The following is a 19,884-nucleotide window of genomic DNA, read 5'->3' as shown; positions in this document are numbered from 1 at the left end:
GGCTTCACCTTATAACACCAGAAGGAGCGCGCCACACATTACAATCCCCCAGGGAGGCGGAACAATTCCTTTCCGCTAACAACATACGAGCTGCAGAGACCCTGTCTCCTGCTAAGAAGAGAACTCTGTCACGAAAGGCCCAACTCAGTCCCACTAAATCTTTAACCAAGAAAATCAAATACGGAGGTGCCAATGCTCACAGGCTGACCACCTGACCACCCTTCCGGTACCTGACCTGAATAAGTTACATAAGGTTCGCTCCTTAAGACTGCTCCTGTGTCTACTACTAGGCCTCAGGATGCTAGTTTTCACTTGTGTTGTTTTCTCCTTATAACATATTTTTGTGTTTAAAACATAAGATGTTACTTACTTTGTATTTAATGCATTGAATTGCCAGCATAACTCTTGTTTGGTTATGGATTTATAAGCTAGATAAAGGGTTACTTGTCATGTCCCAATTCACCGTCCATGTTATCCTCCCTTAGTGCAATGCATCATTGTGTAAGTGGATTTTGCGTGCTTGAGGGACTCATAGCTCGCATACCTCACATGCAGAAAAAAAACGAAGTCCAGGCTATGCTTATTATTATGGCAAAGTTTTTAAGTCTTTCCTGTAGGCTATTCCTCATACTCAATTTCGGGTCCATGGACCCCTACTAATACGTCCTGACCCCATTGCTTATGTCTGATCGAATACGCTCCCAACTTGATCATTTGCATTGTCCTGCCATAGATTATAATACAGCTATCCTGTGTCATACCCCCACTCAAACATGGCCAATGTAAAGTTTATTTCCTGGAATGTTAAAGGCCTTACATCACCTAATAAACGCATGAAAGTGCTACGCCACCTCAAACGCTTAAAAGCTGATGTTGCCATGCTTCAGGAAACCCACCTCTCTGCCTCTGACTTTCATAGACTCAAAAAATTATGGGTAGGCAAGGTCATGGGATCCCCAGCAGTCGGCCAAAAAGCTGGCACGGTAATTATTCTGCACAAAAATCTACCTTACACCATACACTCGGTCGCACGGGATGATTTGGGACTAAGGCTCTCAATACATCTCACTCTGTCTTTGCGCAATGTTCAAATCTCGAGCATATATGCACCCAACTCCCCTTCCCTTGAATTTTTCCGGGATACAGCCACTTGGCTTTTACAAAACCCCTCCCCATTACACTTCGTGGGCAGCGACTTTAATTCAGTAATGTCCCAAGATGAGGATCGTAGATCTTGCAAGCTTAAATTGCCTCATACCAAAGTTGCACCTTCGTTCAAAGAACGACATTGGCTGCCATGACCTCCACGCTCAATATGATAGACATTTGGCGTCTTAGCCACCCCACAGATAGGGAATTCAATTTCTATTTTTCCCCACATGACTCCCTGCTAGGCTTGACCATCTATTTTGCAATTAACCACTAATACAAACAATTAGGGATTTGAAGATCCACGAGCTGGCCATATCCGACCATTCTCCCGTCTCCGTCACAATGGAATTGATACGATCCCAATCCTCCCCTAAAATATGGAAATTTCCTTTCTATCTGTTACAAAACAAAGACTTGGCCCACCACATATGTGAGTTTTGGACAGAGTATGCCTCACTCAACCAGGAGTACACCAGCTCCCCAATTTTATTTTGGGAAATGGGCAAAGCTGTTCTCAGGGGGAAAATAATAGTGTACACATCCTCTGACAAGAGAGCTTCAGTTCAACACTATAAACAGGCAAGTGAAAACCTCAGAAAAGCACAAAGAGACTTAGCTAACTCTAATGCTTCAGACCTCATTGAGGACTGGCAGACCAACAAAAGGCAATTTGAACATTAGGCTGACCAAATTGAGCAACAAAAATGGTCACATTTAGAGGCACAACTGTACCAGTATGGCAACAAACCAGGCAGGCTTTTGTCAAGACTCATTAAAGCCCCACACACAACTACACACATCTTGTCTCTGAGAGATAAGGAGGTAATAAGAGATAAGAGATAATCAATGCCATATTGGAAAACTTCTATACTACACTATACTCAGAAGATAGTATTGATCATGAGAAAGCAAACTCATTTCTCAAAAATTTATCGTTACCCACTTTGACGTCCACCCAGTCGGACATGCTGAACTCTGCTATTTCACCTGCAGAAATCCAAACCACTAAAAAATCACTGGCCAATCATAAAGCACCTGGCCCTGATGGCTACACGGCTGAATTCTACAAAATGCACAGCGTCACTCTCCTACCTAGTCTCACAGCACTGTATAACGCGGTATGGACCAACGGTACCTATATGCATCAGATAGCCAGGCGTATATTAAACTATTAGTGAAAAAAGCAAGGACACTACACAGGCGGGCTACTACCAACCAATCTCGCTCTTAAATCTAGATGCAAAAATCATATCAAAAATAGTAGCTACGAGACTGGCCCAAATTCTCCCTGGCCTCATACACCCCACACCATTAGGCTTTGTTAAAGGGCGGTCGGAAACATCCAATATACGGAAAGTTCTTGTAGCCCTGGATTATGCCAAGGCAAACCCCACCAAACAGCTAGCTATCGTATGATTAGACCCCGAGAAAGCCTAGGATAATATCAGTTTCCACTGGCTTTTTCTAACACTTTAAATTTGGCTTCTCAGGTCATCTGATACAATACATAAAGGCTATGTACTTAAACCCTTCCTCTCAAATTGTCACTTCGGCAGGTATGTCAAACAATATCCCTCTCCATAAAGGCACCAGACAGGGATGCTCACTTTCACCCATCCTTGCCAATCTTGCCCCTAGAACCTATGTCACGATACCTCCTGCAATCAACCACATTACACTGTATCTCAGTAGGTGGGGAGGACCTACGGACAGCATTATTTGCTGATGATATGCTCCTCTTTGCCTCTGATCCCCTGTCAGATTTAGCCAGCCTACAGACTCTGATTAATGACTTCCAAACTATCACGGGCTTAAAAATTTATTATGATAACATTGAAATGTTGCCACTCACAAAAGTCACTCTAGAGCAGTGAGACCCATCTTCTCCCTTCCCATTAGTAAAAGACTACATTACCTACCTAGGTATAAAAATTGTGAAGGACCCGGCTGCACTGTATCATCTAAATTTCCTGCCATTGTTTGACAAAATTGGGAGTGAACTAGAGGTTTGGATGACTCTCCCCCTGTAGTACTTTGGAAGGTACCATCTGGTTAAAATGGTGAGTTCCCTTGCCTTTTGTATCCTCTGCAGTCCATACCAATCTTACTGAAACATAAGATATTAAAAATATAAAATCACTAAATCCATATCCTCCTTCATATGGAACTCCAAGAGATTTAGGATCTCCATAAAAAAGTTGCACCTTCCGAGGAGCGCAGGGGGAGATGGTTTGCCTGACTTAAGGCTTTATAATTTAACATGTCTACTTAGATATGGTCTAGATTGGATTTTGAGCTCCTCTTCATACACAAATGACACCCTTGAGTTGAACCTGGTCTATTCATACCAATTTTCAGGGGTGCTGCACGGCAAACTCCATTCTCTCCCAAAGGATTAGAATCAACACATATTAATCTGGGACACTTTAATTGCATCAAGAGAAATCACAAAAAAACGTAATCTACCAAGCAGCATTTCACACTTCTTGCCCATTCATGGCAACCCAATGTTCCCACAAGCAGCCGAATACCAAGCATTCACGGATTGGCAGGATAAGGGACCGACCAAAGTCTCTTCACTTTTCAAATGAGACTCCAGATCACTGAAATCCTTTGACCAACTGGTCAGGGAATATTGCCTCCCTAATTTCCACATGTTTCATTTCCGACAGCTCACCTTTTATTTCTCCTCCTGCTCCAAAGATATTGCCAAATGTCTCCAGCCATCTGTTCTCGTTTGAATGATTGACAACAAATCCTATTCTATCTCGGAAACCGACAAGTTGGTCCAACAGGCCGCAAACAAATTCACCCATGAAGTCTCTTTGGGAAATTGGAATTAAGACTTCCTGGGTGACGACCTTGGCATTAAACTTCTAGATGGATATCTGACAGTATGCAAGGCCATCACTGATGAGAGCAGGCATCATTTATCCCCTTCCTCACAAAACCCACGTCTTATGCCCTCAATGTGGTGCCCACAAACAAACGTTAGCACACAGATTTTGGCACTGCCCACCCCATCACCTCCTTCTGGAACCAAGTCCTTGGCTTAATACAAAGGGTCAGTGGATTGACTTTACCAAAATCACCTCATACCCTGTTGTTCAGCATATGCCAACCAGGCACTCACTCACTCCCTCACCAGAAGGACAGAATCCTCCAGTTGGTACATATATGTCTATTGGCTGCAAGGAAAACGATTCTAAAAACATGGACTGTCTCAACGCCACAGACAACATCTGCAGTGCAGAAGGACTTTGTAACACTTCTTACAGAGAGAAATGCATCACAATACTGCAAAATTTCACCACCACAAATTCTTTAAGCGATGGCATAAATATATTGAGTGCGCTTTTTCTCCAACAGTAATATTGACAATAATGTCCTCTTTCCAGTATACTGAATGGTATCTAAAGGCATCCATAACTCAAACACTGGGCAGACTGAAAATTCAGCCCTCATAGGGCAGATTATCATATCTTCTCACACTACACTTGATCATTTGTATGTTTATAATCCATGTGTATATCTTGTGATGTTTTATTCTCTTCACAATTCTTCAATAAAAATATAAAAAAAAAAAAATGTTCTCATATAAAGCTAAATTTTGTCCCATATTGGATGCATACATATATACATATGGTTAGTGATGGCTGCAGTAATTAATCTTCTCCCAATTACTTTGATTATTTTAATGGTTAATTTCCTAGGAAGGCAATACTGTGTCCTGATGGAGGCACTGCTGACATTTTTATTAAACCCACCATACCACTTAGCCTTTTTTCATTACACCTCTCCCCCCAAAAAGAGGGATATAAACATGGTTTGCTTTATGTAAAATTACTATTTTTTCCCTTCCTGACTGAGTGAGTTGCTGGTGATATAACAAGGGTTTCACAGATGCATCTTGGGAAGGCAACATCACCAGCACCTCCCCAGTAAAGTAATGTGCACTTTCACATGTTCTAGGAGCAGACTCTGGGTTCCGGGAAGCACAGGGAGATGGCTTCATCTGCCCTTAGTGAAAATGGCCAGCATAGCATAAAGTGGGGAGGAAAAGAAAAAAAAATAAGGTATGCAAAGAATAAATATCCTGCAATTTTCCACAAGCATCTGTTTGGAGATTGCCATTACAAACATTTCTAAACATGCCTTTGTTGTATCTTTTAAGATACGGGTAAAATTCCTCTTAACCTGTTTTGTGATAGAGGCATTTTGGGGTCAGCGCAGTATATGTCCAGGTTTTGATCTTGTGATTGGTACTTCTTTCTTAACATATACTCTCTGAACTAAATGAGATTTCCCCTACAATTTAGATTCATGGCTGTCCTGAAAATTGATGAACATAGTAACAGATGTTATATTTCAGACTGAGGAAATAGACTTGATAAATATTACATTTATGACTGCAAACTTGCCTCATGCTTTCAACGGTGATTTATAAATTCAATTATTTGCAGGATAACATTTTGACATCTCTGCATTACTTAGAAAGTTACTGGGTGGTGATGCAATTCATGTAATTGATATTGTACAGAGTGTGGCAATGTTTTTTTTTTTTCTTCACAAGGGTAAATTAAAAAGAGTTTCTGTTCACCTATGCATTGAAAAAAATTGAACTTTACTTTATGTTACCACAATGCATGCTAACTCACAAAACTATACAGCATGTGTTGCAGTGCTTATCTTATATAGGAGCTGACAATGCAACTACATTACAGTGCTTAAAAAGCATGTATGTTGACTATTGTGGTACACTGCTATGCCAGCAGTGCAGTTTAGTTTCTTCTATCTTGAGGTACTTTGCCCGCCCATTAAGAAAAGTGTGGACTGTCCTAAAATGATATGCATACATTTTTTATTTTTTTTTGGTCTTTAACAAAAATTACCATTTTTTATATTATAGAATTAGTATGCATTCATTTTGTGATTGTCATAATGAAATCTTTATTCAAAATGCATGTAGGAATGTGTATGAAAGCTTTAAATTTAAAAAATTTTTAAGTACATCTAAACCTAAAAAACTACCAGTCCTTACCAGTCATTAGATGTGGTAGCTGCATATGTTTTAGATTCAATAGTTTTGTATTATATCATACCACAGAAACACAACACTAGTGTGTATATACATATACCTGCAGTGGCATGATTACAACTGGGGTTACAAAATTTTATTTTACATTACATAGTTACATAGTTAGTGAGGTTGAAAAAAGACACCAGTCCATCCAGTTCAACCTATGATGTGTGTGTGTGTTTGCTGTTAACCATACATTGTATACCCCTGTATGTTGTGGTCTTTAAGGTGCCCATCTAATAGTTTTTTGAAACTATTGATGCTCCCTGCTGATACGACTGTTTGCGGAAGAGAATTCCACATCCTTACTGCTCTGACAGTAAAGAACCCCCTACGTACTTTAAGGTTAAACCGCCTTTCCTCTAGTTTTAGTGAGTGGCCACGTGTCTTATTGTATTTCCTTTCTCTGAATAGTTTGTTCCTTATGCTAGGGTCATCACCAGTACAGTATTTGTACATTGATATCATATCCCCCCTGAAGTGTCTCTTCTCCAGAGGGAATAAGTTTAGTGCTTGTAGTCTTTCCTCATAGCTGATGTCCTCCATTCCCCTAATTATTTTCGTTGCCCTTCTCTGGACTCTTTCCAGTTCCAGCACATCCTTCCCGAGGACCGGTGCCCAGAACTGGAAAGCATACTCCAGATGTGGCCGGACCAGAGTCTTGTAGAGTGGGAGAATAATCTCTTTATTTCTGGAGTGAATCCCCTTTTTTTATACATCCCAGTATTTTGTTGGCTTTGCTTGCAGCGGTTTGGCATTGAATGCCACTGCCAAGCCTGCTGTCTACCAGTACCCCCGGGTCCTTTTCCATCTTAGATTCACCCAGAGGTTCCCCCCCCCCCCCTAGTGAGTAGCTTGCTTTCTGGTTTCTGGCACCCAAGTGCATTACTTTACATTTTTCAACATTAAACCTCATCTGCCATGTAGTTTCCCATCCCATTATTTTGTTCAGGTCCGCTTGTAAGGTTTCCACATCCTGCATAGAAGATATTGGCATGCTTTGTTTAGTATCATCCGTAAATACTGAGATTTTACTAGATATCCCCTCCTCTAGATCATTTATGAATAAATTAAACAGGATTGGTCCCAGGACAGAACCCTGGGGGACCCTACTTTCCGCAATCCGAGTACTCCCCATTAATCACCACCCTTTGCACTCTCCCCTGGAGCCAGTTCTCAATCCAGGTACTCACCTTATGGTCCATACCTACCTTCCTTAGTTTGAACAGTAAGCGTTTGTGGGGAACTGTGTCAAAGGCCTTTGCAGAGTCCAGATACACCACATACACAGGCTTACCTTTATCTAGGTGGCAGCTCACTTCATCATAGAAGGTTAATAGATTGGTTTGGCAAGAACGATTTTTCATGAATCCATGCTGATTACTACTAACAATACCATTTTCATTACCAAAATCTTGTATGTGGTCTCTTAACATCCCCTCCAAAATCTTGCAGAATACTGATGTTAGGCTGACCGGCCTATAGTTACCCGGGATATATCTCGGCCCTTTTTTAAATATTGGTACCACGTTGGCTTTTTTCCAATCAGCTGGCACCATACCCGTCTGTAAACTATCCTTAAAAATCATGAATAATGGTCTGGCAGTCACCTGGCTGAGCTCTTTAAGAACCCTCGGGTGCAAGCAATCCGATCCCGGTGATTTATTTATGTTAAGTTTCTCTAGTTTAGTTCTAAGTCTATCTTCTGTTAGCCATGGCGGTACTTCCTGAGGTGTATTGTTTAGTTTGGCCCTACAAGCTGGGTTAGTGTAGCCTCCCAATTCTTTTGTGAAGACTGAAGAGAAGAAATTATTTAACACTACCGCCTTTTCCCTGTCGTCTGTGGCCAAATCTCCCTTGTCGTCTTTTATGGGGCCAATGTGTTCTGGCCTCGCTTTCTTACTACTTAAAGAATTTCTTGGGGTTCTTTTTACACTCTTCCGCTATATATGTCTCTCATGTTCTATTTTAGCCGCCATGATTTCGTCTTTACATTTCTTATTACACTCTTTGTAATGTTTGAATGCTGCCAATGACCCCTCAGTCTTGTATTTTTTGAAGGCCTTTTCTTTAGCATTAATATGCATTTTTAAGTTGGAGTTTAGCCACCCAGGGTTTAGTTTTGCTCTTTTAAATTTATTTCCCTTTGGAATGCACTGGTCAATTCCTTTGTTTAGTATGCTCTTGAAGCACTCCCATTTTTCCTCCATGTTCTTTGTTCCCAGGGTTCTATCCCATTTGATATTTTCTAGCAGAGAGCGCAGTTTTGGGAAATTGGCTCTTTTGAAATTCATTGTCCTTATATTACCCTTATGTTTTCTATTACTATGATTAATACTGAAAATAATTGACCTATGGTCACTGTTTCCTAAGTTTCCCCGTATTTCTATATCGATGAGCAGGTCTGTATTGTTGGTAATCAGTAGGTCCAGTACCGCATTATTTATTGTCAGTGCATTCACCATCTGACCCATGAAATTGTCCTGCAAAACATATAGGAACTGCTGAGCCTTGGCTGAATGCGCGGTTCCTTCTGCCCAGTCTATATCTGGATAATTAAAGTCCCCCATTATAATGACATTACCCATCCTTGCTGCCAATCCTATCTGTAAAAGGAGGTCCTCCTCCCTCCGGTTGGGGGGCCTATAGCATACACCCAATATTACCTTCCCCACAGTGCCTTCCCTTTGAAGTTCTACCCATAGGGATTCTGCCTCGTCCATAGCTCCATTATTAATATCATCCCTCATATTTACCTGTACGCTGTTCTTAATATACAGACATACCCCTCCCCCTTTTTTACCTCCTCTATCCCTGCGATAAGGGGAATACCCCTGAATGGTCGCCATTCAGTCATGAGAGCTGTTGAACCAAGTCTCAGTTATTCCCACAAAATCTAAGTCCTCCTCAAACATCAGCAGCTCCAGCTCTCCCATCTTGTTGGCCAGGCTTCTGGCATTGGTATACAACCCTCGTAATTTTGGCCATTTACATATATCCTCATAAGATGTTTTTAGGCTGTTCTTGTGATTTTATCCCAAACCCACCCTGGGTTTAGGAGCTCCGAACACCCTACCGCTAATGTCCCCATTTGTGCCCTCTGAATCTTGCTTTCCACTGGCTAATTCTACATCTGTACCCTCCCCCCATCACCTAGTTTAAAAGCCCGTCTAAATTTTCGGCAATCTTCTCACCCAGTATGGATGCACCCTCCCCATTTAGGTGCAATCCGTCCCTACCATAGAGCTGGTGGCCGACTGATCCCAAAACCCTCCTTACTACACCAGCTCCTCAGCCACTTGTTAACTTCCCTAATCTCCCGCTGCCTCTCTGGTGTGGCTCAAGGCACAGGTAGTATTTCTGAAAATACTACCTTGGAGGTCCTACTCCTCAACTTAGCGCCTAAGTCCCTGAAATCATTTAGAACTCTCCATCTTCCTCTACCTATGTCATTGGTACCCACGTGTACCATGACAGCTGGGTCTTCCCCAGCCCCACCCAATAATCTGTCCACCCGATCCGCGATGTGCCGAACCCGAGCGTTCGCGGTCTTTGTGACAGATTGCACTATCTGTCCTTCTAATGATTGAGTCACCTACCACCAGCACCTGTCTTTTCTTTCCCTTTCTCCCGGCCTCACTGGAGGAGTGCTTCCCCTGGCAGCTAGGGGCGTTGCTCTGCTCCAGCAATGCTGGTCCCTGACTGGTTTCCCCAACATCATGCAACAGGGCGTATCTATTGGGGTGCTCCAGCCCAGGACCAGCCTCCTTGCCTTGTCCCCTTCTACCCCTCCTAACTGTCACCCCTCTACTCTGCTCTGATGCCTGCACCTCCATTACTACGCCCACCTCTGTGCAGGCCCCTGCCTGCGCCTGATGAGTACGATCCCAGCTCTCCCTCGGTATGGAAATTTGGCTCAGTGTTGCCAGCTGCTTCCCTAGATTCAGGACCTGAGCTTCCAGGGAAGCAAAGTGCTTATATTTTGCGCATTTGTATTCGCCCTCAATCACATGATCGAGGAACGCATACATATCACAAGATGTACACCGAGTCGCATCTCCACACCCGCCGGGCATTGTACCTACTAATCTAATCTAATCTAATCTAATGGGGATTCAGTAATTTAAGTCTATCCTGTGTGGCTGTTTCCTGGCTTCCTAACTCTACTTTCTCACCCTCTGGCACTCCGCTACACTCACTTGACACTCAGTCGAACAACACTCACAGTCGCACAGCACTCTCAGTCGCCCAACACTCACAGTCACACAACACTCAGTCACACAACACTCACTGCCACACCACACTCACAGTCGCACCACACTCACAGTTGCACCACACTCACAGTCGCACCATACTCACACCACACTCACAGTCGCACAACACTCACAGTCGCACAACACTCACAGTCGCACACACCGGTCAGTCGCACAGCCCAGTCAGTCGCACGACACTGACAGTCGCACAGCCCGGGCAGTCGCAGAACACCCACAGTCGCACAGCCCGGTCAGTCTCACAACACTCACAGTCGCACAGCCCGGTCAGTCACACAACACTCACAGTCGCACAGCCCGGTCAGTCGCTGTCATAAAGCACAGTCATAAAACACTCACAATCGTACAGCCCGGTCAGTCGCCCAGAGCAGTCATCACACAGCAGTCAGTCGCAGAGCACAGTCAGTCGCAGTCGCAGAGCACAGTCAGTCGCAGAGCACAGTCAGTTGCAGTCACAGATCACAGTCCCTAACTAGTCTCTCTGGTTTCCTCCCCACCAGCTACCAAACAGCTGATCGGTCACCTACTCACGTGCTGCTGTTCCGGGTCACCAGCTCACTCCCAGTCCTTCAGCCCCCCTTACCATCCTCCGCTGCTGCCACCGTTCGGTAGTCCCAGGTGTCACAGGCTTCCCCCCAGGAGGTCTCCCGCACGCCTCTCCACGCAGCTCCTTCCAGATTCCGGTCTCTCCTCTCAGCGCCTCCCCTGCACGTCTGGCTCACAGCTCACAGCGCGCCTTCTCCTCACACTCCTCACAGCTCAGGACATTATTACAAGATGCATTTATTTACTTTGACGTATTACAGCTTATTTCCTTCCATCACCTCCCTACAGTGCCTTGCGAAAGTATTCGGCCCCCTTGAACTTTGGGACCTTTTGCCACATTTCAGGCTTCAAACATAAAGATATAAAACTGTAATTTTTTGTGAAGAATCAACAACAAGTGGGACACAATCATGAAGTGGAACGAAATTTATTGGATATTTCAAACTTTGTTAACAAATAAAAAACTGAAAAATTGGGCGTGGAAAATTATTCAGCCCCTTTACTTTCAGTGCAGCAAACTCTCTCCAGAATTTCAGTGAGGATCTCTGAATGATCCAATGTTGACCTAAATGACTAATGATGATAAATAGAATCCACCTGTGTGTAATCAAGTCTCCGTATAAATGCACCTGCACTGTGATAGTCTCAGAGGTCCATTTAAAGCTCAGAGAGCATCATGAAGAACAAGGAACACACCAGGCAGGTCCGAGATACTGTTCTGGAGAAGTTTAAAGCCGGATTTGGATACAAAAAGATTTCCCAAGCTTTAAACATCCCAAGGAGCACTGTGCAAGCGATAATATTGAAATGGAAGGAGTATCAGACCACTGCAAATCTACGAAGACCTGGCTGTCCCTCTAAACTTTCAGCTCATACAAGGAGAAGACTGATCAGAGATGCAGCCAAGAGGCCCATGATCACTCTGGATGAACTGCAGAGATCTACAGCTGAGGTGGGAGACTGTGTCCATAGGACAACAATCAGTCGTATACTGCACAAATCTGGCCTTTATGGAAGAGTGGCAAGAAGAAAGCAATTTCTTATAGATATCCATAAAAAGTGTAGTTTAAAGTTTGCCACAAGCCACCTGGAAGACACACCAAACATGTGGAAGAAGGTGCTCTGGTCAGATGAAACCAAAATCAAACTTTTTGGCAACAATGCAAAACGTTATGTTTGGCGTAAAAGCAACACAGCTCATCTCCCTGAACACATCATCCCCACTGTCAAGCATGGTGATGGCAGCGTCGCTGTTTGGGCCTGCTTTTCTTCAGCAGGGAAAGGAAAGATAGTTAAAATTGATGGGAAGATGGATGGAGCCAAATACAGGACCATTCTGGAAGAAAACCTGATGGAGTCTGCAAAAGACCTGAGACTGGGACTGAGATTTGTCTTCCAAGAAGACAATGATCCAAAACATAAAGCAAAATCTACAATGGAATGGTTCACAAATAAATATATCCAGGTGTTAGAAATGGCCAAGTCAAAGTCCAGACCTGAATCCAATCGAGAATCTGTGGAAAGAACTGAAAACTGCTGTTCACAAACGCTCTCCATCCAACCTCACTGAGCTCAAGCTGTTTTGCAAGGAGGAATGGGCAAAAATGTCAGTCAGACTTACAGCTGTAATCGCAGCAAAAGGTGGCGCTACAAAGTATTAACCACTTAAGCCCCGGATGATTTTACCCCCATTCCGACCAGGGGGTATTTTGCGATTCGGCACTGCGTGACTTTAACGGACAATTGCGCGGTCGTGCGACGCTGTACCTAAACGAATTTGGCGTCCTTTTTTTCCCACAAACAGAGCTTTCTTTTGGTGGTATTTGATCACCTGTGCGATTTTTTGATCACGCGCTATAAACAAAAAAAGAGCGTCAATTTTGCAAAAATAGCAATATTTTTCACATTTTTTTATATGAAATTCCCCAAAAAAAAATTTAAAAATCAAAATTTTTTTACTTTTTCGGCCAATTTGTTTTATGCTACCTATGTTTGGTAAAAAAAAACGCAAAAAGCGTATTTTGATTGGTTTGCACAAAAGTTATCGCGTTTACTAACAAAGGGAAAGATTTCTGTCATTTTTGTTGTTTTTTTTTTAACGTGTAATGGCGGCGATCTGCGATTTTTTTTTTTTTTTTTTTTTTTTGCGGTACTGCGACATTGGGGCGGACAGATCGGACCCTTGACTGACATTTTTGACACTTTTGGGGTTACCAGTGACATTTCTACAGTAATCAGTGCTATATATATGCACTGTTACTGTAAAAATACACTGGTAGTGAAGGGGTTAACTTTATTTGGGAGGGAGGGGCTGTGTGTATCCCTAGGGGCGTGCTTTCTATTGTGATTGGCTGGGGCTTAAGCTGTATGGACACTGATCAACGGATCTACATACTAGATCCGAGTGATCAGTATCCTAACAGCAAGGAGAATGACAGGTGGCTTGTTTACACAAGCTGCCTGACATTCTCCCTCTCCCCCGCCGATCGCCGAGTGACCGGCGGACATCGGGTCCGCCGGTCACACGCGCGGGGGGTCCGTGACCACGCCTCCGGGGGCGCGCGCTCGCTCCCTAGACCCTCACAGGCTAGTGACGTAGCCCTACGTCACTTTGCCTGTGAGGGGCTGACTGCCGACGTAGATCGGCGTTAGGCAGTCGGCAAGTGGTTAACTTAAGGGGATGATTAATTTTGCAGGCCCAATTTTTCAGTTTTTTATTTGGTAAAAAAGTTTGAAATATCCAATAAATTTCGTTCCACTTCATGATTGTGTCCCACTTGTTGATTCTTCACAAAAAGTTACAGTTTTATATCTTTATGTTTGAAGCCTGAAATGTGGCAAAAGGTCGCAAAGTTCAAGGGGGCCGAATACTTTCGCAAGGCACTGCAATTATTAAAAAGAGAGGAATTGGTATAAATGGGTCTGATATGTATACTGTATATACACTATATCGTCAAAAGTTTAGGGACCCCAGCCTCACACACATGAACTATAATGGCATCCCAGTCTTATTCCGTAAGGTTCAATATTGAGTTGGCCCACTCCTAAACCTTGTGAACAGCCTGCTCAGAATAGTTGAAGCTGTTATAGCTGCAAAGAGTGAGCCAACTCAATATTGAACCTTACGGACTAAGACTGGGATTGGGGTGCCATTAAAGTTCATGTGCATGTAAAAGCAGAAGTCTCAATACTTTTGACATTATAGTATGTCTGTGTATATATGTGTGTGTGTGTGTATGTATATATATATATATATATATATATATATATATATATATATATAGTGAAGAGGCAACCCCGGGTCACTGTGTGTGTTAGCAATCTACGCCTGGTTTTGTTAAAGACAGGCCTGCTGATTACACACCTGTGGGCTGGGTTCATATTATTCCCAGGGTTAGCACTCAGAGCTCCCAGTTGGCGACAGCTGCACTCTGGCAAACAGCAGGTTTGGCCCAGGAGTCAGGAGGACTCAACCATACAGACACGGAGTCTCATTATGGGAGTCAGGAGGGCTCCCAGTTGGAGACAGCTTCACCCGGGCAGACAGTAGGTATGGCCCAGGAGTCAGGAGGACTCCACAGTACAGACATGAGGTCTATGTATGGGAGTCAGGAGAGCTCCCACCGTCTCTAAGAGAGAGAGGCTGCAGTTGGCAGCAAGAATGTACAGGTCTGCAGGAGGCAGATGTAGTCTGCGACAGCGCAGCGTGAAGCTGGTCCCAGTAAACTACACGTGAGCTTGACCAAAGAGTATTGGTGTTGGTCTGAGGATCAGACCTAAGGCCTAGGCATGAGGCCTGAAGCAGCCAGGTGGCAAGTGAGTAAGCCAGGAGGCTGAATTAACAAAATACAGTAATGGTGGAACCCCCTGTGAGGGAAATTGCTGTTGTTTTGTGAATTTTCATGAAGTCCATGGTCCATAATATGCCAAAAGGGAAATATGGAAGTTTAGTTTACGTGTTCAGAACAATATTCTACTGAGAATCACATCATATCTACATATATTTAAAAGTGTAGGCTTATAAGAGTAGACCTCATATTTTATATCCCATAAAATAGATGAAGCCATGATTGTATTGTTTGCTGGCATAATATACATCTAGTAGGTAATATTCTGATTAGAAATATCCCATATGTAGAAATGGTTTACATATACAAATAATTGTGTTTAGTAAATATGTATATCCATATCGTTTTCTTCTTCTACCTAGATGTGTAATTAATCAGAAGATATATATATATATATATATATATATATATATATATATATATATATATATATATATATATATATATACATATATATATATATATATATATATATATATATATATACATATATATATATATATATATATATATATATATATATATATATATATATATATATATATATATATATATATATATATATATATACGTATATATATATATATATATATATATATATATATATATATATATATGTATATGTTAAACATTTATTCCTAATCAATATAAGTTGCTGCCTTAGTAATGTATACTCATTAGACTGCGTTACCAGATCTTAACCTTACAGATATATATTAGAAATATCATATGGCTATGCTTGTACCGTGAAAGAAGTTATATTCTTATAACAAATCATTTAGAAGAATAATTCATAACAAATATTTCTGCTCTATGATACACTTGGTGGTTAAAAGAAGCCATGCCTAATCAAACAAGGAAGTTCTTTTTTATCCGCCTCAACTAATGGAAAAAAAAAGTTCCACCTTCTGGGCTAGGCTTATCATAATTTTTATGAGCTTATTGTCCAAAACGGTATATGGGAATAAGGGACACTGGAGACAGGAACACACATTCATACACATTCACACACACATTCACATACTACTTCCCTACATACACTTGACACACTTCATCCATCATACTTCACACATGCTTCATACCCTCATCATCACACCTTTTAATCTCAAACGCTCGCAAGGATGCAAGACGCAAGCTCCTCCTTAACCAGCCAGCATTTTGGGGAAGGCAGCCCTCTTAGGGGACTTTGGTAATTTACATTGTGAGCCAGCAGCCATTTTGGAAGGGTAAATATGTTTTATTGATTTTGTCATTGATTATTTGAATATTGAGTGCTTATGATATTTAGATTATAATTCCCCAGATGTAACAACCATCAAAGGTTTTTCCTTAACTTTATTTATGTTTTTCTAAAATTTACCATCCTTGTTTAGCGCTATATCAGTAAACCAGTTTTACGTTTTACATAGTTTGACTCTCACTCCAACTGCAGAGGAGTAACTGTTGGCTATGCAAATCACAGACATTTTTGTCTGATAATTAATTCTTTATTATATGGTTTTTACCATTGGGATTGGGAGAAATTAACCTTTCATTTCATTCATATTGCTGAGCAGAACCCATTAGCGAGTGTTGCAAATAATTTTGTATTTTATGTAAGATTTTGTTTTTTTTTTAGGTCACCCATATCTAACTATTGTGAATACATGTCTTGTGAATAAATATATATTCCCTATTTAGTCTGTATTCTTATGGCTTTGTGTATGCTTTGAAAAATGAAAATAATTGATGAAAAGACCTCGTTATAATTATCGTTCGGGAAATTATTCTCAATCGGATAACGCATAACAAAGCCATCATGGACTCTTTCTGATTCCCCGATCGTATTTGCAATGTGATTAACTTAATCTCCCAGCTCAAAACTGGTGTAAAACCGACAACATGTTCTTAATAAGGGAGTCACAATGGGATATTTCTAGGAACCTTAGGTCAGCATGCTCATATTTGTATGCATGATCATCCTTATGAGCATAGATGTGCTCATACTCAGCATAGATGTATAACTAGACTTGGCAGAATGAGCACACACATTCTCACATGTAGGCACATACCACGGTGCACTGGCCCTTTAGCGACTACACATGTTGAGTGGAGTCTGAATGGCTAACACTTTCACATTTGCTGGTGGACAGCGTTTGGCTGATACATGTGGTATTTTATTTTTTCTCATGTGAGTACCCATTGATGCCTTTTATATAAACTATCCTTTGTCTGTCCTTTTCCTATCTTCATGGTCCATTTATGATGTTTTGAGGAGTTGCGGTACCTGCCTATAGGGGGTCATCTGACAGTTACCCTGGATTGTCCTCATGCATTTATGACCATTATGCTAGAGGACTGATAACTCTGGTAAGAGGCTGAATTTAGTATTGGAGCACAGGGCTGTTTACATGTGATTTTACAAATCAGCAATTCTTCACCTGTGAATGGACTTTGTTTCTATTGTTTTTTTTTAATTCAATGTATTTGTCTGAAATTGTGGGACATTATTTTTATGAATGCATTTATGTTGCTACTTTGTTGCTACTTTGTTCACCGTTATATATATTACTGTATATAAAACACATTATATATTGAGTTATGGTACATATTTTTTTATTGCACTTTTGTTAGTTTCTATATATTTAAAGTTGAAGCGCAACAGGTTTTACATATACACATATGTGCCACGGTGCACATGTGCCCACAGATTCTGACGTCCAGCAGTCTATTTAAACCAAAGGCCTTCCTAGTATTAATTTTGGATGGTCTTCAGCTTTACCGTGTGACTTGTGTTCCTGAAAGCTACTCTGATTTCTGATTCTTCTTTGGATTCCTCTTACCTGCTTATATCTAATAATTATTATGTTACCAACCCTGGCCTGGACTTTTGCCTTAAGGAGCTGCAAGTAGAATGGGAACCCCTCATCCTGCACAGCCAGGCACACCATATTTCTATATAAAAAGTCCAACACCTTGTTTTGTTTTTGTATTTTGAGGTGATAAAACTTGGTTGGGGAGTAAGGGCATTATGGGATGCCCACTTGACTTCAGAAAACTCTTCCTATATACAGTTACACTATATTACTAAAAGTATTGGGCCCCTCATCCATACTCAAAGCAGCTCCTCCTAGACTCCATGCTCCACTTCTTGAAGCCTCTCCAAGGTTTCAGAGAGCAGGGGGAGTTAATAGAGATGCTGTTTGCTGAGTCATCAAGCCTCCTTGAGTAACTCAGCTCTGACCCAGATTCAACCCAGGCCTGGTTCTCAGACAAGCCACATTTACCTACAGATATTTACCCTGAAACCTAGGTAGAGGGTACTACATATGGTTGCCCCCAAAGGTAGAGGGGAGATATAAGTGTAGACATTAGGGATCAGGAAGTGTTTTGTATGCAAGTTTACCAAGTAAAAATGAAGGGGGAAAAAAATGAAAAAATAAATAAAACCAATGTAGAAACCAATGTAGCCACCTCACCTAGGGACCAGTAAGCTAAAACATGTAAACTTTTTAGTTTTGGGTTTAGACATGCTTTAACATCCCTAACCGTCTTTCAAAACAAGCTATCTTTATTTTCATTTGTTTTTTTTCAGTGTTTGAAAACATAAGCATCTTTGTAAATGAAAGGAGAACATATTTAGGGCCCTTTCACACGGCTCTGTAGCAAAATCGTGGTAAAAACGCATATCCATTTTTACCACGATTTTGCTAGGTTTTAAAAGCATTTCCTATGTGTCTCTGGTGCATTTTTTGGGTTGCCTACACCTGTGAAAAATAGACGTGACTACAAAATGCACCAAAAACACAAATCGTGGTGCATTTTTACTGCAATTTCCATTCATTTCAATTTCAGCATGCAGGACTTTTCAAAACATCTCGCATCCAAAGTGCAGTGGTATGAAAAGTCTCATAGGTTTAAAGGGAAACATTTTTCTTGCGTTATTCTTGCAAGGTAAAAATGCAGTAAAAACTGATCAGTGGGAAAGGGGCCCTAGACACAGCGATAAACATACCTATACTGTCTTCCCATATAGGAAACAACAGTAATATATTCTGCCTAGTAACAGGTGTGCATTATTGCAGAAGGATCAAGATTTTTATGAGCTTAGTTTCCCCATGTGCCTAATTAGCTATTGTGTTTTCTTGTTTTCCCAAGCCCCCCTAAAACTGATTATTTAAGATTCCATATGACTCAACAGTATGCTGAAATAATTAAAATGACTACATTGTAGATAAATCTTGCACTTTGCTAAAAATATGCAAATTTTGCAGATTACATATCTCAGATAATAGTAAAACCTATGACATTGTGTGTTATACATCATTAAATAGAATTGTGTGTTACACATTATGAAATAAAATAAAGGAGAACAATTGACAGGAAATATCCACTTTTACCCTATTAACTTGAAGTTATTTCTATGTAAATGGTCCCATCATCATTTTGATTGTTTTATTGATTTATAAAATAACTCAGCAAAAAAGAACGTTTTGAAAAAAAACCTTAACATTTACCCAATTGAAGTAGACTAAAATGTCATTCCTGTTATTGGATGACATTATGACAACCATTTAAAACACACATTGGATAGCATATTCAGCAACAAACTATTTGGGAACTTTTTAGAAATATCGCCATCCAACACAGTCAATGTGAAAATCACTGCATATTTATCTTGATAGTTCCTGCAGAAAGATTAGCTGCTGGAGCCTAAAGGTCTCCTGGCAAATGTAACCCTAGTAGGCCTTCAAAGTTTCTGTAAAACAAGGATGGGTCATTTAGAACCTGTGCACACTAGTGTATTATGGTAATTTACAGTAAAATTGTGTGTTTTATAGCATTTTACCACAGCACATGGTAATTCATAAAACAGAGCAGAGTGCTGCAGTGTCACTTAGTCCCAGATAACACTGGTAAAATGCTGAAAACCCTGCGATTCAGTGCCAGTTCCCGCATCGCACCTGAATCGCACACTGGTTCACACTGACATCTGCAAACTGCTGGG

This window comes from Pelophylax lessonae (assembly GCF_965119305.1).
Source record: "Pelophylax lessonae genome assembly, chromosome: 1".
Lineage (NCBI taxonomy): Eukaryota > Metazoa > Chordata > Amphibia > Anura > Ranidae > Pelophylax > Pelophylax lessonae.
Note: the sequence above shows the minus strand (reverse complement) of the source record.